Source organism: Narcine bancroftii, chromosome 3 (assembly GCF_036971445.1).
Source record: "Narcine bancroftii isolate sNarBan1 chromosome 3, sNarBan1.hap1, whole genome shotgun sequence".
Lineage (NCBI taxonomy): Eukaryota > Metazoa > Chordata > Chondrichthyes > Torpediniformes > Narcinidae > Narcine > Narcine bancroftii.
The window spans coordinates 322,616,136-322,621,809 of record NC_091471.1 but is presented as its reverse complement, the minus strand read 5'-3'; positions in this window follow the sequence as shown (position 1 = coordinate 322,621,809).

Genomic DNA, 5,674 nt, shown 5'->3' with positions numbered 1-5,674 from the left:
CTATTTGCCTTGGCGAGTCTGTTGTCTATCTCGTTGTCGATCCTTGCATCCGATGAAACTGGTTGACCGTTTTGAGTTTTGTGTGCCCGATGGAGATGTGGGGGGGGCTGGTAGTCATGGTGGGGGGCTGGTAGTCATGGTGGGGAGCTGGCTGATGGAGGACCTCAGTTTTCTTCAGGCTGACTTCCAGGCCAAACATTTTGGCAGTTTCCGCAAAACATGACGTCAAGCGCTGAAGAGCTGGCTCTGAATGGGCAACTAAAGCGGCATCATCTGCAAAGAGTAGTTCACGGACAAGATGCTCTTGTGTCTTGGTGTGAGCTTGCAGGCACCTCAGATTGAAGAGACTGCCATCCGTCCGGTACCGGATGTAAACAGCGTCTTCATTGTGGAGGTCTTTCATGGCTTAGTTCAGCATCATGCTGAAGAAGATTGAAAAGAGGGTTGGTGCGAGAACGCAGCCTTGCTTCACGCCATTGTTAATAGAGAAGGGTTCAGAGAGCTCATTGCTGTATCTGACCCGACCTTGTTGGTTTTCGTGCAGTTGGATAACCATATTGAGGAACTTTGGGGGGCATCCGAGGCGCTCTAGTATTTGCCAAAGCCCTTTCCTGCTCACGGTGTTGAAGGCTTTGGTGAGGTCAACAAAGGTGATGTAGAGTCCTTTGTTTTGTTCTCTGCACTTTTCTTGGAGCTGTCTGAGGGCAAAGACCATGTCAGTATTTCCTCTGAGCGAAAGCTGCACTGTGATTCTGGGAGAATATTCTCGGCGACACTAGGTATTATTCTATTTAGGAGAATCTTAGCGAAGATCTTGCCTGCAATGGAGAGCAGCATGATTCTCCTGTAGTTTGAGCAGTCTGATTTCTCGCCTTTGTTTTTATACAGGGTGATGATGATGGCATCACGAAGGTCCTGAGGCAGTTTTCCTTGGTCCCAGCAAAGCTTGAAAACTCATGCAGTTTTGCCGCCAGCCTTCCAGACCTCTGGGGGGGATTCCATCCATACCTGCTGCTTTGCCACTTTTCAGTTGTTCAATTGCCTTATATGTCTCTTCCCGGGTGAGGACCTCATCCAGCTCTAGCCTTAGGGGCTGTTGAGGGAGCTGGAGCAGGGCGGAATCTTGGACTGAGCAGTTGGCACTGAAAAGAGATTGGAAGTGTTCTGACCATCGGTTGAGGATGGAGATCTTGTCGCTGAGGAGGACTTTGCCGTCTGAGCTGCGCAGCGGGCTTTGGACTTGGGGTGAGGGGCCGTACACAGCCTTTAGAGCCTCGTAAAAACCCCTAAAGTCGCCAATGTCTGCGCTGAGCTGGGTTCGTTTGGCGAGGCTAGTCCACCACTCATTTTGGATCTCCCAGAGTTTGCGCTGAAGATGGCTGCATGCGCGACGGAAGGCTTGTTTCTTCTCTGGCCAGGACGGCTTTGTAAGGTGAGCCTGGTGGGCAGCTCGCTTCCTTGCCAGCAGCTCCTGGATTTCCTGGCTGTTATCGTTGAACCAGTCCTTGATTTTTCTGGAGGAGAAGCCCAGTACCTCTTCAGTGGATTGCAGTATGGTAGTCTTCAGCTGATCCCAGAGGGTTTCAGGGGACGAGTCCGTGAGGTGGATTGCATCCTCGAGCTCTGCTTGGAGGTTTGCCTGGAAGTTTCCTCTCACTTCGTCTGATTGCAGGTTTCCAGCATTGAACCTCTTTCTGGGGGCTTTACTGTTCCTGGGCTTTGGCTTGAAATGAAGGTTGAGCTTGCAGCGAACCAGCTGGTGATCAGTGTGGCATTCCGCGCTGGGCATGACCCTGGTGTGGAGCACATCTCGTTTGTCTCTTTCTCGCACCAGGACGTAGTCCAGGAGGTGCCAGTGTTTGGATCGTGGATGCATCCAGGTAGTCTTAAGGCTGTCCCTCTGCTGAAAAAGGGTGTTTGTAATGACAAGCCGCTGTTCTGCGCAGAGCTCCAACAAGAGGTGCCCATTGTTGTTGCACTTGCCGACACCATGCTTGCCCAGGATTCCTGGCCAGGTTTATGAGTCTTTGCCGACGCGAGCGTTGATGATGATGACAACCTTGTCGGCTGTAGGGGTGCGTTGAATGAGGTTGCGCAGATCAGTGTAGAACTTGTCCTTTTCTGCTGGTTCTGCCTGGAGGGTTGGAGCATAGACACTGATGAGGGTGATGCGACGCTTGTTTTGAAGGGGGAGTCGCATGGACATGATCCGGTCCGAGTGGCCTGTCGGGTGGTTTTCGAGTTTAGAGGCAATGGAGTTCTTGACCATGAAGCCTACACCAGATAGGCGTCGTTCATCCATAGACTAGCCAGACCAGTAGAGTGTGTAGCCCACGCCACGTTCTTGGAGGCTGCCTACATCTGCAAGGCGGACTTCGCTGAGAGCGGCTATGTCGATGTCAAGTCTGAGGAGTTCATGTGTGATGAGGGCTGACCGAGGTTCAGGTTGGTGTCTGTCGGCCTTGTCTAGCATGGTTCTGATGTTCCAGCATGCTAGTTTGAGTTTGTGAGCATCTTTTGAGGGGGAGGACGTGTAGGGGGAGGACGTGGACCTGTCCTCGGGCCTGCGCAAAGGAGCTTTTAGGTGGAGTGCAGTGCGCGCAGTACTGGCCCCACCTTTTACACCCATGGTTCGTGTGCCGTGGCCAAGCAAGCTGTGACGTGGCAGCGAGGTCCTTGGGTCGTAGGTTTTATATCAGAGTGGCTTTCTCCTATGCAGGTTTCTTACCCGGGCTGGAGGGGCCTGCCTCCCCTCCTAGGTCGGACCATACTGCCTGGACCGGGGCCGAGGCCGCCGCTGCTTTCCCTGTGCCCGGACCGGGGCCGCCGCCTCCTACTTTCTGCCCGGACCGGGGCCTCCGCCTGCCTCACTCGACCGAGGCTGGGGCCGCCGCCTCCCCTTCGCTCTTGCCCGGATTAGGGCCGCCGCCTGCCTCACTCGACCGAGGCCAGGGCCACTGCCTCCCCCTCGCTTCTGCCCGGACTGGGGCCTCCGCCTCCCTCACGCAACGAGGCCGGGGCCGCCGCCTCCCCTTCGCTCTTGCCCGGATTGGGGCCGCCGCCTGCCTCACTCGACCGAGGCCGGGGCCGCCGCCTCCCCTTCGCTCTTGCCCGGATCGGGGCTACCGCCTGCCTCACTCGACCGAAGCCGGGACCACCCCTTGTAAATCTAGTTTAAACCCCCCAGAGAAACACTAACAAGGATATTAGTCCCCCTCAAGTTCAGATCCAAACCGTCCCATCGAGACAGGTCCCACCTTCCCTGGAAGAGCCCAATGATCCAGAAACCTGAGGCCTTTCCTCCTGTACCAGGTCTTTAGTCACGTGTTGAGCTGCATCATCCTCCTATTTCTAACCTCACCAGCACATGGCGCGGGTAGCAATCCTGAGATCACAGTCTTGGAGGGCTGTCCTTCAACTTAGCGCCTAACTCCCTGAATTCTCCTTGCAGAACCTCAACATCTGGCTGCTCACCCTCCTTCCTGAGAATGCCGTGAGCTCGATCTGAGCTACCTCAAGTCTTGGCACCAGGGAGGCAATATACGATCTGAGATGATCTCTCCCACAGAACCTCTTATCTGTCCTCCTAGTGATGGAGTCCCCTATCACTACAGCTCGCCTCTTCTCCTCCTTTCCCTTCTCAGCCACAGGACCAGACTCCCTGCCAGAGACCTGATCACTATGGCTTGTCCCTAGTAGGTGTCCCACCAACATGGTATGCATAAGCGCCCCCCACCCCCCAACCGTTACAACATATAATTACAATATGTAATAAAGTTAATGGTCAAATTGGGGCCAAGGGGGTGTCTTTCACCTCAAACACCCCTGGCTCAAAATAAGTTAATTCCATTAACGACTGATAATAAAATCCTGGACACTTGGTCCCAGAGAGGGGTCAAGTGTATTGAGCATTGTAATGAGCAGGGGCAATTTATGACATTTGAGCAAATTAGGAATAAATATGGAGTTTGAAATAAATCTTTTTTTTCTGCTATCTTCATTTAAGATCTTATTTAAGGAACAAATTATGTTCAGCCCCTACCTTACTGCAGTGTAGCAAAATAGGGACTCTGGTTCGAAAGAGAAGCACATTTAAAGGTGGAAATCAGATTTGGGTATAAAAATTGATCCATTTTGCTGGTCCAACTTATGTTGAAACAACATGATTAACACTGTTAATGTAAGGGATCGACTGGTGCAATGTAACTCAGCTTTACCTCACTCTACCAAAGTTCTGTAAATTCAAATCGGAAATATCAGACCAATGTTTTCGATGTGGTCAAGAAGTAGGTACTTTCTTGAAATCAATCTGGTCATGCCCTGAAGTGAGGGCTTTCTAGGAATATTTAGGTAATCTGAAAAAATAAAATCACTGGAATTCAATATCCTCAGGCACCTGAATTTGGAAGAAGCAAGACCTAAAATGAGGCTGACAAAATATCAATTAAAATTTGTTAAGCTCACTTTAGTAGTGGCCAGGAAATGCATAGCAGTTGCTTGGAAATCTGATTCCCAACTCGTTTTAGCCCGCTGGGAGATAGAAATGCATAATTGTGTTCCCCTGGAGAAGATTGCCTATAACCTCAGAAACAAGTAGAATGTATTTTCAAGTACAGGTACATGATCCTTTATCCAGAACCCTTTGGGGACAGTGTGTTCCGAATTTCAGATTTTTACATATTTCAGAAAGTCCACCCGAATTGTGCTGCCGTATCCACCCCCACCCTCTTCCAGTCACCCGGCTGCCTCCCCCAACCACCAGCCCCTCGGCCGCCTGGACGTCTCCCCCGACCGCCAGTACCTCAGCTGCCTTCCCCAACCGCGGTTCTTCGGCCAACTGGCCGCATCCTCTGGTCGCCTCCCCCAACCACCCAGCAGTCTTCCCCAGCAGCCTCCCCTGCCACCTGGCAGTCTCCCCCAGCCACCTCCCATGACCACCGGTCCCTCGGCCACCTCCCCTGACCACCGAACCCCCAGCCACCTCCCCCAACCGCCAGTCCCCACTGGCCGGATTTTGGAGCTTTCCGGATTTTAGATATCTGGATAAAGGATTGTGTACCTGTATATGGAATTAATACCCAAGGTACCTCGGGGTAAATCTTTAACAATTCCCGCCTCCTGTCTCAGTGCTCATGGCACCGAGGACCCTCGTAAGTCAGGTTATTTGTCCCTTGATGGGAGTGGGGTTTATCCTTTCTTTTTTCTCATTCGTTCTTTTTTACTTTTTTTTCTTGGTTCTTGGGGGTGGGAGGGCTCCTCTTATTTTGTTCCTCTTTTTCTCTGTGATCTTTTTCCCCCATTGGTTCAACATGGACATTGAATTTCCAATTTTGTAGTATTAGTGTAATTTTCTTTATAATAATTGAATCACATGTTGACTCTTTTCTTCTTTTTCTCATGTTCTTTAACATTGACATGCTGATCAATGTTTGTACTATTTTGTTAATATTTTGATGTTTTTCTTTCCAAATGGTATACATGTTTGTGAGGGGAATGGCCACAGGGGTGCCCAGCACTGACCGCCTGCTCACTTTCCCTCTCCTGACTGCCTGCTACCTTCCTCCTGCCTTCTAGGTGTGATAGTGTCCCTGAAACTCTTGTCCATCACCCACTCAGCCTCTCGAGCGTCACTCCAACTCCAGCTCCAATTCTCTAGCCCTGTTTGGAAGCTGGA